General features: G+C 38.3%; 1 protein-coding gene across 17 annotated transcripts in view; it reads right to left on the bottom strand.

The window, feature by feature from the left end:
• Positions 1 to 15191, bottom strand: part of TRDN (triadin) — a 415240-nt gene that overhangs the window by 368786 nt on the left and 31263 nt on the right. The gene's annotated exons all lie outside the window — the stretch shown is intronic.

Genomic DNA, 15191 nt, shown 5'->3' with positions numbered 1-15191 from the left:
AAATAATGACCACACTTGAATCTATGAACTCTATAGTACCAATGAAATGCATAGTATAAAAAAATAACATTTGCTGATATCTTGCAGATTATTTCATATGAAACTAAGAATAATCTATAAAATCTAAGCCTTAAATATGTAAACCAGAACATTATTATGAAATTACCTATTAATTTATTCCATTGTTCATTGGTCCTTTTTACAGATCATATGAATAAAAGTCTTTTTTAAAACTCATTATTCTAGTGGTATTCCCCAAGCTAATCGGCCTCTGCATCCATAAATCAGGGACTGCCCCGATCCTTTCTACAACGGCCAAGACCAATTGATAATGAAAACAATGTTCTTCAAGGAAAATTGTAGTGTTCAGAAAGTGCCAGTATGGGGATCTGCCTTTTAGCCAAGTCTTGGGTGCAGTAGAAGTGTTATTATGAAGGTGACACAAAACCAACAGATCACGTAACTGTCACCTCCATCTCTGAGGCTCTGTTATCTACTAACACCTAACTATAACAATGACAAAAACCACGAGTATAAGGTTTGGCACCAAGTCTTAAATCACCCCAGCTCTCTTCATGCATCTTTTCTACTTAGATACTTCAATAAACCCAATATTTCTGTGAGACCTAGGACACACTTTGTTCTCTATTCCTCTGTGAGTGTGAGTTTTCTGTAGCCTAAATCTGAAATGACTTCACTATATTGTCCAGCTTGTCCCTTACTCCCTCTTAAAGATTCAATTTTACTGGACTATAACTATACCCATTAATTTATGCACTGTCATTTGTCTGTTGTCTATATTTGTCTGCCACAGTAGCAGAGTTAAGCAGATGCAACTTAGACCACAGAACCCACCACACCTAAAATATTTACTCTCTCCGGCCCTTTACATTAAAAAAAAAAAATTGCCAATCCTGCTCTTTGAGTCTAGGAGAGTCACTGGCAAAGTAGAAATTTTAAAATATATATTCAATGGTTTTAAAATTGGAAAATTATTATTTCAGCCATCATTTATAAACATTAATCAGGCACAGGAAAGCCATATGGCATAGTGACATAAAATTAGGGGTTAGATGGGACAGTCTTGTTCCATATTAGCAACTTCATCTCAGTGCTCCTTTATAAACTGAAAAAGCATTAAAAATATTTCACAAACTTATTCTGAGGAATAAAGGATTTATCCCAATCCCAGGCACAATAACTAACTCCTTTCTTTCTATTAATAGCACTGCCAATTTATTAATTGTTAACAGTGATGAATATTCTTCCATATAACTATAAGTTATTAAAATGTCTCTCTTGGGGTGGGGTGATTACTTCTGCTCCATCCATTCAATTATTTTTACTCTGAACATAGAATTCTGAAGTAATGAGATTAAATCACTTTTTCGTGTATATGATAATTGGGGTTTTACAACAGAATGGAAGCCCTAGAGGCTTAGAAGTTAATTTCTTTGAAGACACTTTATATTGCAAAGTATACAACTGGTGTTGAACTCATTCATAACTATTATTATGTTAAAGCCAAAAGAAAAAATCAATTGAGAAATGAATTTTTTCAACCCATGTTTATAGTGCCTAATATGTCAAAGCTTGCATTTCATTCATATGAAAAACTCACAGTATTATTAATCCATTCACCACCAATTACAAAAAGCATAGTAATGTCATTTTTGTTCATCTCTTATAAAATTTGATGCTATTCTTTATTCTAAACAAGCATTGGATCCAGAAGGATTTTTTTATAAGGTGGTTGATTATTTGGAGCACAGATGAAATTTCTCATTTTAATTAAAAACTGTTTTGAAGATTGGTTATGGTCTCAGTATGCCCATAAAAACCTTTTAAATATTATATAGTTGAGTTGTTATACAAGTAAAACTGTAGACATTCTCCTGCTTAAGTGTTTGTGTATTATTGCTGCTAGGGACAAGAGTAAGTGTATACTATTTGGCTCAAGCCTAAGCTCTTTCAAGAAGCCTTACAACCTGACCAGGCAGTGGTGCAGTGGATCATCAACCTGGGATGCAGAGGACCCAGGTTCGAAACCCCAAGTCACTGGTTTGAGCGTGGGCTCATCTGACTTGAGCATGGGATTATAGATATAATCTTATGGTCATATGATGGCTTGAGCCTAAAGGTTGTTGGCTTAAAGCCCATGGTTGCTGGCATGAGCCCAAGCTCACTGTCTTGAGCAAGGGGTTACTGGCTCAGCTGGAGCCCCCCTCCATCAAGGCAAATATGAGAAAGCAATCAATGAACAACTAAGGTGTCACTATGAAGAACTGATGCTTCTCATCTCTCTCCCTTCTTATCTGTCTGTCTCTCTGTCTCTCACAGAAATAAATAAATAAATAAATAAATAAACAAACAAACAAACAAATAAATAATAGGCCTTACATGCAAGCCTCCAGGGTGTTTTAAATGCCTCTCCCAGAGACTTCCAGACCATCCTCTTTGCACATTTATCTTGAATGTACCATATCATATTACAATTACCTGTTTATGTTTCTAGATTTCCCAATAGAATGTCAACTCTTTAAAGCTTCTCTTCTTCATGTGGACACTTCCAGTGCCCAATACAGTGATTCACCCTTGGTAAATGTTACAGAATTGGTGTGCTGACCAGAATATCAAATGCTTTTTTATGTAGCAGACGTTACAAACATGTGTGCTATATTAGAGAAAAACTCTTCTGTACTCTGTGTAGTCTCAAGCAGTTGTTACAGGTCACATTTTGTATATGCACCTTTATCACCAGATTATCACAGTATGTGAATAAAACCTTGTTAACATGCAAAGAAATAGTGTTCTTCCTTCCTTCTCTTCAACCTCCAGAGGGTCTGCATGTGGCACACCACTGAATCTCAGCCATTGCCTTCAGCTCCCCTGAAGGAAGGAACAAAGAATGGCAGCTGGGTTGAGTGTGTGAAGGGTAGAGATTTAGGATCAGGCAAGGATAGATAAAACCTAAGTGAGTCAACAATGGCGTGAATGGTTGAAAGGTCACAGCAGTGGGGACTGTGAAGAGGGGCGGGAAGGTATGTTATGAAAAAATAGGGGTGATATGGGAACAAAGTTTGAGGGACAGGAGTGATGGTAGCTGATCTCATTTATTCTGGATTCTAAATCTTGTCCCAGTAGAGACATACAGGAATGGGAAGGAAATTTAGAATTCTGTGTTAAATAAAAGAACTCTGGTTATAGGTGGTGAGGGAAGTGGGCAAGGAAGGAAAGAAACCACCATCATATGCACAGATAATTATAATTATTGTTAAGAGGTGTTCATGAGTAAAGGACTGATTATTGTCCCTTATTTACTTTCTAATTTTAAACTCTGGAGAGCAGGATTCTTAGTTTAGCACAATTGTATATATTGCATACTATTGTATGCATTTCTAGCTCTTTATAAATATTTTAAAGACTAAAATGATTTATTATTTATATTGCACTTATCAGTTGTATAACTGAACACAACTGAAAAGTTTCAAATATAAAAATATTTTTTAATAAAAAAAAGTCTGCATCCACCTGATTCTGCCAACCATACTTGACAATATTTGGGTTAGTATATTTTAAGGGCCAACAATTAATCAACTCTTAAGAAAAACATAATACTTTACCTTAAAACAGGTTAAAGAAACCAACAGACATGACATCATCAACCCTTTTGCTCAATGTGGCTGCATGTTTAGCCATGGCCTTAAGAATGAAGTTGCTACCCTTTCTGTAACCTGAAAAGTAGGTTTTATGTTTCATGGAAGGGGCTAGATTTCTTCCAACACTGAATCATATGTAACTGCAAATCAAAGCATGGTGGTCTTGGCCAAAGCCACAACTACTCCAAAAGCCTCATTTGTGCTAATCAGTAGAAGATATCCTTTCTAAGCAGTCACAACTGCTACACCAGAGACCAGGGTTTGCTGACTAGAAAACAGACTAGATTCAGTCTTGCCTTTTGGCCAGGCACTTTTCTGCAAGGCATGACCTTTGGCAATACCAGTCTTGATTTATATGAACTGGAGAACTTCAGGTCTGCAGGAAACAAATAATCAGTTTAAAAGTTTTTGTTGTTTGTTGAGCTAACAATATTATACATTTGTATAATACTTCAGTATTTATAAAACAAAGTTTGCATATAGAGCAGGACAAGAGTAGGTTTACCATTGTTCATATGAAAAATAATATAATAATTAATAAATAATGATAAAGAATAAATTGTTTCATGTACTCACAACTGTAAACCTACTTTTGCCCAACCCTGTATATCTTATCATATCAAATGAACTTAACGGAAGTACAGTAGCTAGGCAGCTAATTCCCTTTTCACTTTAGAGAATACTGATGCTTAGAGAGATGTTAAATACTGGAAAATAATCATGCTAAGACTAAAGCCCAGAGTAGTAGACTTAATCAATTCTAGCAGCTAGAACTAGAACATCTAAAATAATGGTTAATACCTACTGAGATATTTACCCTGTCTAAATGCAAATAAAGAAGAAGAAGCAAAGGCTCTGCTAACAACACAGGGAAATGGAGCACCATACAAATTATAATACCATAAATTCACCCTTTTCTGCATTTACAAAGGTAAACTTTAGAAAGGACGGTCTTCGAAACAAGACTCATTATTTCCATGTGCCCTGTGGACTGGCAACCACAGTCCAGTATAAACTCTTAAAACAGCAACAAAACCCAAACTTAATTATTGTGTTATTACCCCATAACAATGACTTCACTCTATTACTATAGGCAAGTGACAGTGATTATATTTAAAATAAGTATGCAATTTAGATTTATAAATTTATACAGCAATATAAAATTAAATTTTGACTTTATTTAAATTTTAGATATTTAGATCTCAGATTTTTCTATTCCAAAAGCTAATGTATAACAATGACTAGATCATCAGGATATTGAAATCTAATCACAATCATACTATTCATTTTTACTTTTTTTTTCTGTCTGGTGGTTTTTAAACATAGTCAGCACAAAATAAATTAGTAAAGCATTATTAAAAAGAAGGATGCTTGTGTTTCTACCCATGTTTGGTTTTACATGAATTGTAAACATATTCTAAACTCAGATCAGGGACACACACTTGAAACTGAAAATGAGCAACTTGAAGTAGTCTTATCTAAGATGCCATTAGGAAAAATGTAAATACTTAATTTTGTCTTTTCAATTAAACTCAATCTGCATCTTATTTTTTACTGGAAATTTAGTATAATAACATATGTTTAGAGTTATTTTTCTTCCTTTTAGAGTTTCTTTCTTTATGCCTGTTTTCTTTCTGTATTGAAGTTTGTCATGACTTGTCAAGCCATACTTTGATATTATACTTGGTTTATTTTACCTCATAGCAGAACACTATAATCTGAGTTCAATTTAACCACACTCATTTATTCAAATATTTCCCCAAGGCCCTGGCCGGTTGGCTCAGCGGTAGAGCGTCGGCCTAGCGTGCGGAGGACCTGGTACGATTCCCAGCCAGGGCACACAGGAGAAGCGCCCATTTGCTTCTCCACCCCTCCGCGGCACTTTCCTCTCTGTCTCTCTCTTCCCCTCCCGCAGCCAAGGCTCCATTGGAGCAAAGATGGCCCAGGCGCTGGGGATGGTTCTGTGGCCTCTGCCTCAGGCGCTAGAGTGGCTCTGGTAGCAAAATGGCGACGCCCAGGATGGACAGAGCATCGCCCCCTGGTGGGCAGAGCGTCGCCCCATGGTGGGCATGCCGGGTGGATCCTGGTCGGGCACATGCGGGAGTCTGTCTGACTGTCTCTCCCCATTTCCAGCTTCAGAAAAATGAAAAAAAAAACAAAAACAAATATTTCCCCAAGGTTCATGCACTTACTTATTCATCAAATATTTATTAACTGATTACTTTGTTCCAAACATTGTTCAATGTTATAAGAATAAAAATGGTGAACCTAGACTCTGCTCTCCTAATTTTTAAAGATTTAAAATTATTTATACTTTTCTTGCTGCTATTCATTTTACACAGAATTTTCTGAATTTTTTGCTGAGACAGTAACTGTAAACTCTCTTGTATATTTACTTTATTTCATTATTTCAAAAACTCAATAACTGGAACTTTCCAGAAATCTCTACTTTGAAGCATTTATTTCTGAAAGTACCATTAGGTTTGAAAAGAATTTATCAGCTTAAATGAATACTTTTGTCAAATGCATCATCACATGCAATAATGTACCCAGTCCTACCAATATTCTGTATTTTGTTAAAAAAAAAAAGACTAGAATTAATATTGTTATCAAAAGAATTAATCTGTTTGAAAAAATTGATGAATTTTCAGAAGATTGCTAAAACAACTGAGTGGTTTTCAGAATTTTTTCCCTTTTCATTTATTTTATAAATATATATTTAGCATTTACCATGAGGGTCAAGTGGTAGAGATAAAAATCAGACAAGATATCATCCTAACTTCAGGAAGCTTATAGACTCTTAAGGAAGACAGACACAGAAACTGTAATCAAAACATTGTTTGCTGATTGTGTAAAGGTGCCCTGTACAGACCATTTTGAGAACTTAGTTTGAGAAGGACACCTATATCAGGCAGAAGGACAGTGTGCGTAAAAGTATAGAGGATGAAAAGAGGTTGTATTCCGAAACTGCAGGTCTATTCATGCAAAATGGAGAGGAGAGAGGAGAGAGATAGGTAAGCAGACAATATTTCTACAATGTCCTTGACTGCTGAAATGAGGAAGTTGGACTTAACCAAAAATAATATGGCAAGCCAATCTCAATTTTACACAGAAGGAGCTTGATCATACTTGAATTCTGAAAACTATTTATATAGGACAGAACATGCAAGACTCAGAATCTAAACTTAAAAATTTTGTAGAAATCCAAGTTTCTGTGATGAAAAGCTAAACTCTGGGGATGGCATAAGAAATGGAAAGAAAGAGGCAAAATTTAAAAATACCCAGAAAATAGTATCTGCAGGATTTGAATGATTTGATGAGTCTTGGGTGATATGATTAGAGGGTGGGGAATATCAGTGATTTGATTATTAGAGTTCTACCTACAGAAAGTAAGTAGATGATGTCATTTAGCAAGACAGATATTGAGGAAAAGAAGCAGGTTTTCTGGGAAAAACAATGCATTTATAGTCACTAGAATAGTTGAATAACTATTTGGAGAATGTAATAGTCATATCTCCAAAATTTTGTAATTACTAACAAATATGCCTAATATTAACACACACACACACACAAAACCAAACATATTTCACTGCATGAATAAAGGATATGATTTATGTATCATTGTTGAATAGATTCATGAAGACATATTAGTTTATAAAAGAAATCTTTAATTTGAGCAGTAAGATGTCATCACTGACTTTTTTAACAAACTAGTGTGCTGCTTTCTATTTCAGTTTCATTCTAACTGACCATTTGTCAAAATAAAGATTTTAGGCCCTGGCCGGTTGGCTCAGTGGTAGAGTGTCGGCCTGGCGTGCGGGGGACCCGGGTTCAATTCCCAGCCAGGGCACATAGGAGAAGTGCCCATTTGCTTCTCCAACACCCCCCCCCCCTTCCTCTCTGTCTCTCTCTTCCCCTCTTGCAGCCAAGGCTCCATTGGAGCAAAGATGGCCCGGGCGCTGGGGATGGCTCCTTGGCCTCTGCCCCAGGCGCTAGAGTGGCTCTGGTCGCGGCAGAGCGACACCCTGGAGGGGCAGAGCATCGCCCCCTGGTGGGCAGAGCGTCGCCCCTGGTGGGCGTGCCGGGTGGATCCCAGTCGGGCGCATGCGGGAGTCTGTCTGACTGTCTCTCCCCATTTCCAGCTTCAGAAAAATACAAAAAAATAAATAAATAAAAATAAAAAATAAAGATTTTAATAATTATTTATATTAAAGCCACATATATATATAAATATGTATATAAATCCACAGATTAGAGAAGAATAAGATGATATTTTATAAAGAAGCATAAAAAATCGATATACTACTTTAAACATATAAGACTATTGGTACAGCCTGACCAGGCAGTAGCACAGGAAATAGAATGTTATCCTGGGATACAGAGGACCCAGGTTCGAAATCTCAAAGTCACTGACTTGAGCGCCAGCTCATCTGGCTTGAGAGCATGCTCACCAGTTTAAGCATGGGATTGCGGGCTTGAGTGTGACATCATAGACATGACCCCAAGGTCGCTGGCTTGAGCAAGGGGTCACTCACTCTGCTGTAGCCCCTGACCCCATTAAGGCACATATAGGAGATAATCAACGAACAATTATGGTGCCTTAAAGAGAATTGATGCTGCTCATCTCTCTCCCTTTCTGTCTGTCTGTCCGTCCCTATATGTCCCTCTGTCTCTCTCTTTCTCTGTCTCTGTAACAACAACAACAAAAAAGACTATTGGTACAATTCAAGACATATGAAAGCAGATGAAAAGAAACTAATAAAAAGAACACAAAAAGATTGCATTCTAAAGAAATGTGTATTTATAAATATTAACCATAGTTTAAATTTACTTTTATGCCACAATGTTTTAAGCTTCTTATTTTATTTTTGATGGTGAATGTCATGAACTAAAAGTCTCCATTTTAACTTTCAGTGGCATAGGGAGAATGGGCTTATCATTACTCGTAAAGACAAAGCCCAGACAAAGGTCATTATTAGAAAATAGATCATTTCAAAGGTCATGGTCAACAATCAATATGACCAAACTGATGTTTATCCTCATGTTTTTCATGAATAAACAATTTGCTGAATATATTTATAGTGCAAGCAAGATAAAAATTAAGACATTTAATAAAATAGTAAAGTTCAAAATGAAATAATTTAGTGGACTAGAAAAATATTTTAATAATATAAACACATGTTATTACTTCAAACATAATCAAATCTCACTCTATTTTTACATATCTGGAAATATTTTAAGAATTCACCATACATAAACATGAATTTTATATAGTCATAAATACATCTGACAAAATATTGACTTTTATTAAAATATGCTTCTGTTTGTTTTTGTTTTCTTACTTTATGTTATAATTTATTGTCTCATTCACATATATATGAATATGAATGTTTTCTTCTTTTAAAAAATAGATTCTAGATTTTTAGTATTAAGAAATTCCTTGTCACTATTCATTATATTTAGTTTTCTATCAACTTATTGTTTTATATTTTAATATTTAAATCCTTAATTTATCTAAAATTTATTTTTGTATTTTGTATTAACAAAAGGTCATGTGATATTTTTCTGGATGAATAACCATGCCCATGCACTATTTATTAAATAATCCATTTTTACCTTAATTGAAATATTTTTTGTTATATAGTGATATAAAGTTATTTGCAAATATTATTTTTATATAACACAGTTTTTGAAAAAAGATAGCTTTATCTTGCCAATAAAGTCTACAAACTTTGTATTAGATGTGGTAGTTATTTTGGTCATAATAAATATTATAATAAATTCATGGCTATTAAAATAGAAATGCTAACCTTTACATAATGTGCAATCATCTTAAATATCATTAGTAGTATGTGTACCACACACTGCGAACATCTGAATAGCTACTAAGATGCCCTGGAACCCTGGGGCTTCTTGGAGTGCCCCACTCAGCATTGGATAAACTTGTGTTCTGTTTCTGACTCTGCTGAAATGATCTGGAGAATTCTCTCCTTACAAAATAATTTCAAAGTTCTGAAAAGCTTTCAGAAACAGTCAACACTAATTTCTGAAAAATTAACTGAATTTCATAATACCCAAAACAATCTATAGTTTCAACATAATTTCTATCAAGATACCAATGGCATAGTTCACCAAGAACAGGAATTTGTATGGAAACACAAAAGACCCAGAGTAGCCACAGTAATCTTGAGAAAGAAGAACAAATTTAGAGAAATCATGCTACCTGGTATCAAATTATACTACCAGGCCATAAAAATCAAAACAGCACCGTACTAGCATATTATTTTTGTATTATTCATGATGTGTATGTGTGCCAAGCACTGCGTCAATCTTTAAATCTGTTTTCTAAATTAATCCCCAGTACAGTTTAAGAGGGAATTGTAATTATTGACACAATTTTACAGATGAGAAAATTGAGGCACAAAGCAGTTCAATAAAATTTCAAGAGTATACAACCTGTGAAAGAGTTGATATGGTCAAATAAATGTAAAGTCTCTTAATGGAAGAAAGAAAAGCTCTGAGAATAGAGGTTTTATAATATAAATTCAACAATAAGCGTGGCCAAGATGACAGTAGATTACGCAGATGTACTAACTGCCACCTCCCAGGACTAAATTGAATTACAACTTAATTTAAGAACAATCTCCTTGAAAATCCAACTCTGGACTAAACAAAGAGGAGTCTATAACCAAGGATCATAGAGGAAACCACACTGAGATTGGTATGAAGGGCGGAGACACGAACAGGGCTGCCTACTCCCAGGAGCGAGCAGGGGCTGAGGGTCTGGAGGGACTCTTACTGTGGGGACGGTCACCCTGAGAGGTGTGGGTACTCAGCCCCAGGCCCGGAGCCACAGTCTAGAGCCCCAGAGCCTAGAAGAGGTGCCCAGACAGTATTTGGAGGTGAAAAGAGCTGGGGTTTCTGTCTGCAAGAAAGAGAGCTCTCAGAGATGCAGGTTCCTTAAAGGGCTCTTGTAGAAAATCTTGTTCACAGCCACTTATCTGAGGCTCTGGCAGGAGAGAGCTGAAAGGACGGGAGTTGCATGAGGAGAGTGCCAAGTTGGAGGCCCTGGGAGAAACACTGTGGGGGGAAGTCGCTAGAACCCCTGTGCTGAGGCATTCTCCAATATTGCGGTCACCATCTTTTTTGGGTGGTACAATCCTCTCTGAGGGGCATCAACCTGGGGAAAAGCAACAGCTCTGCCATCAGGAGTCTCTCCTGCTTCAGTCATGGCAACTGGATCTGCTGAGAAGCCAGGAGGCAGGGCGCACTTCAGTGACTGTGGGGAAGCTGCGTTTGGCTTGTTCCCAGGGTTACCAGGTGTAAGCACTTTGCCTGATTAGTGCATGAACATATTGCAGAGGCACATGTGTATGGCCTATATATGGATATGGGTGCACCAGACTCCAAGGGCCACACCCTATTGCAATCTGTGACAAATGTCTGGAAAGACTGACACCTGGGACCAAGGGGCAGAGCCACACCCACCACCCTTCCTAATCCCTGAATTGCTGCAGGCTCTAGACCAGGGGTAGTCAACATTTTTATACCTACCACCCACTTTTGTGTCTCTGTTAGTAATAAAATTTTCTAACCACCCACCGGTTCCACAGTAATGGTGATTTATAAAGTAGGGAAGTAACTTTACTTTATGAAATTTATAAAGCAGAAGTACAGCAAGTTAAAGCATATAATAATAATTACTTACCAAGTACTTTATGTCAGATTTTCGCTAAGTTTGGCAGAATAAATCTTTATAAAACAGCTTACTATAGTTAAATCCATCATTTTTATTTATACTTTGCTTGCTCTGCTACTGCCTACCATGAAAGCTGGAACGCCCACTAGTGGGCGGTAGAGACCAGGTTGACTACCACTGCTCTAGACTCTACCAGAGGTATTTTCAGTGGCCAAGCCCAACTAGCAACCTGCAGACAGAGGCTGTGGGAGGCAGGACTCAGAGAACCTTGTCCTCTTAAGCAGACCTTCCTCTAGGCCCAGTGTGGAAATAAGCCAGTATAGGTGTACCGCTTGGTATTTCCAGGTGTACCTGGGCCCAGCAGAGACAGCCACAAACTCTAGATTGCTTGTAGCTCCAAGAAGATTGCTGAGGGTCAGTCACAGGCAGTGTCTCCAACTGATCTGCACCGGGTTCCTGTCAGGGAGGCCCAGGGTTGGCATATCCTGTGGCCACCTGCAGAGAGCATTAGTTCAGGACCTAACAACCCTTGCTAGAGTGGTATCCTAAAGAAAGGCTTCTCACAACTGGCCCAGATGAGGCAAGTTTCACTCTCTGTGATCAGCACCAGCACAGCAGCTTATGTGCATTGGATAGGGTGGAGCTTCACAGTCAGCCAGCCTGAGTGCTGGATATCCTGCCCTGCTGGGCTACATTTCACAGGGGAAAGGGAGAGAGGCTTGAAGAGTGGACATTTAAAGTGTGGGTCCCTATGAGTCTATTGTTTGGTCTGGCCGAGGGGCTTAGCCACCTTTGAGGGGGCATAGTCAGCTCTAGGAGAGAACTCTCTCAGACTTCCTCCCTGAAACCAGGGTCTCACCAGCTATAGAAACTTCTGCATAGGGGACTGTAGGCACCACTCAATCGGAACCTGCTACTCAACTTGTTGGGGAGAAATGAATTTTGAGTATCCAGCAGTAGCTGAGGGATTAGTCTTTGAAGTAGGGCCACATTCCCTGTACTAAGTTCCTGATCAAGAGACCCCTGAGGCCCTGGCCGGTTGGCTCAGTGGTAGAGCGTTGGCCTGGCGCGCAGGAGTCCCGGGTTCGATTCCTGGCCAGGGCACACAGGAGAAGCACCCATCTGCTTCTCCACCCCTCCCCCTCTCCTTCCTCTCTGTCTCTCTCTTCCCCTCCCGCAGCCAAGGCTCCACTGGAGCAAAATTGGCCCGGGCGCTGAGGATGGCTCTGTGGCCTCTGCCTCAGGTGCTAGAATGGCTCTGATTGCAGCAGAGCAACGCCCCAGATGGGCAGAGCATCGCCCCTGGTGGGCATGCCGGGTGGATCCCGGTCAGGCGCACGTGGGAGTCTGTCTGACTGCCTCCCTGTTTCCAGCTTCGGAAAAATACAAAAAAAAAAAAGAGACCCCTGAAATAGGGGGTCCCACAAATGTTGTATTTCTAAGCTCAGCTGCCCTAATCCAATAAGCTTGCAACATATAGTGGGGTTGGTTGGGTGAGCCACACTACAGTCTTTCTACAGAAGAGTCTGTCAGAAGACCAGGCAGCTACAAGAGGAGGTGGAGCAGTGAAAAAGTGGAGGCAAATCTTACAGAACTTGGGGCTTTTACACAGCTGCTGTCATCTCTAAGCAGGAGGAAGCTGATCCTTATAAACATATTGGCCCCTCCCACACTACCCAGGCAAAGAAAACACTGACACAAACAGCTAAAAAGCAATAGCTGCACACAAATAACCCACAATGGGATACAAACAAGAGCTGATGCCAACCCAAGAAGATCTAGAACAAATACTACTGCTAGTGTGTGGCAGATAGCAACAACCCTAGACTCAGCTAGCTACACAAGCAGCACACCCAAAGGAGGAGTCTACCAAGCACCGAACACTGGAGAATAAATACGCCCATCAGGACAGACATTGCACAGTGTGTAATACACATGATCAAGATAGACCTTAGAGACAGCCAGCCTGAAGGAATAACCATACCTATGAAAGGACCAACTGCATTCAATATTCACATACAACAGGAGAGAAAATCATACCCTCAAGAAGCATTCCTAGAGCAACTAAAACAGGTGGCCTGGAGGTCAGTATCACTGAACCCATTTTCCTCATAAGGACAACACAAAATTTTCAAAGTCAGACAGCACTACCTAATACACAGACAAAGCAGTCAGACAAAGAAATGTGACCCAAATGACTCAACAAGAGAAATCCACAGAAACAGAACTAAATAAAATGGAAGTAAACAAACTACCAGACACAGAGTTTAAAATAATGGTTTTGAGGATGCTCAAGGATCTTAGAGCAACAATGGATAGACATAATGAGCACCTAAATAAAGAGAGAGCAAGTATCAAAAAGGACATTGAAATCATAAAAAGGAACCAGTCAGAAATCACAAATACAATATCAGAAATGAAGACTGCACTAGAAGAAATCAATAGCAGGCTGGATGAAGCAAAGGATTGAATTAGTGATTTAGAAGACAAGATAAGCAAAAGCACAAAAGCAGAGCACCAAAAAGAAAAGAGGCTCAAGAAGACTGAGAAAACTCTAAGAGACCTCTGTGACAAGAGGCAGAGAAACAACATGCACATCATAGGGGTTCCTAAAGGAGAAGAGAACAAAAATGCAATAGAGAACCTGTCTGAAGAAATCATAGCTGAAAATTTCTCTGAAATAAGAATTATTGTACAATACTATGAAAAATTATATGCCACCAAATTCAACAATCTAGAAGAAGTGGATAAATTCCTAGAATAATACAACCTTCCTAGACTGAGTCATGAAGAAGCAGAAAGCCTAAACAGACTAATTAGCAGGGAGGAAATAGAAAAAACTATTAAAAATCTCCCCCAAAATAAAAGTCCAGGCCAAGACGGTTATACTACTAAATTCTATCAAACATTCAAAGAAGACTTGGTTCCTATTCTACTCAAAGTCTTCCAAAAAATTGAAGAAGAAGAAATACTTCCAAACACATTTTATGAGGCCAACATAACCCTCATACCAAAACCTGGCAAGGATGGCACAAAAAAAGAAAACTACAGACCAATATTTCTAATGTATACAGATGCTAAAATACTAAACAAAATACTGGCAAATTGAATACAACAACATATTAAAAAAATAATACATCATGATCAAGTGGGATTCATCCCAGAATCTCAAGGATGGTTCAACATACGTAAAACAGTTAACATAATACACCATATCAACAAAACAAAGAACAAAAACCACATGATCTATCAATAGATGCAGAAAAGGTATTTGATAAAATACAACACAACTTTATGTTTAAGACACTCAACAAAATGGGTATAGAAGGAAAATATTTCAACATGATAAAGGCCATATATGATAAACCATCAGCCAACATCATATTAAATGGCATAAGACACATGCAGACCCATGTTCATTGCAGCATTGTTCACAGTGGCCAAGACATGGAAACAACAAAAAAGCCCTTCAATAGAAGACTGGATAAAGAAGTTGTGACACATATACACTATGCAATACTACTCAGCCATAAGAAATAATGACATCGGATCATTTACAACAAAATGGTGGGATCTTGATAACATTATATGGAATGAAATTAGTAAATCAGAAAAAACCAAGAACTACATAATTTCATACATTGGTGGGACATAAAAACAAGACTAAGAGACATGGACAAGAGTGTGGTGGTTACACAGGGTGGGGGGGAGGGGAGGGCTCATGAGGGAAGGAGGGGAGGAGGGAGAAGGGCGAAGGGGCACAAAGAAAACTAGATAGAGGATGACGGAGGACAATCTGACTTTGGGTGATGGGTATGCAACAGAATTGAATG

This window comes from Saccopteryx leptura, chromosome 3 (genome assembly GCF_036850995.1).
Source record: "Saccopteryx leptura isolate mSacLep1 chromosome 3, mSacLep1_pri_phased_curated, whole genome shotgun sequence".
Taxonomy (NCBI): domain Eukaryota; kingdom Metazoa; phylum Chordata; class Mammalia; order Chiroptera; family Emballonuridae; genus Saccopteryx; species Saccopteryx leptura.
The sequence above is the reverse complement of the archived record's forward strand: the minus strand, read 5'-3'. Positions and strand labels throughout refer to the sequence as shown.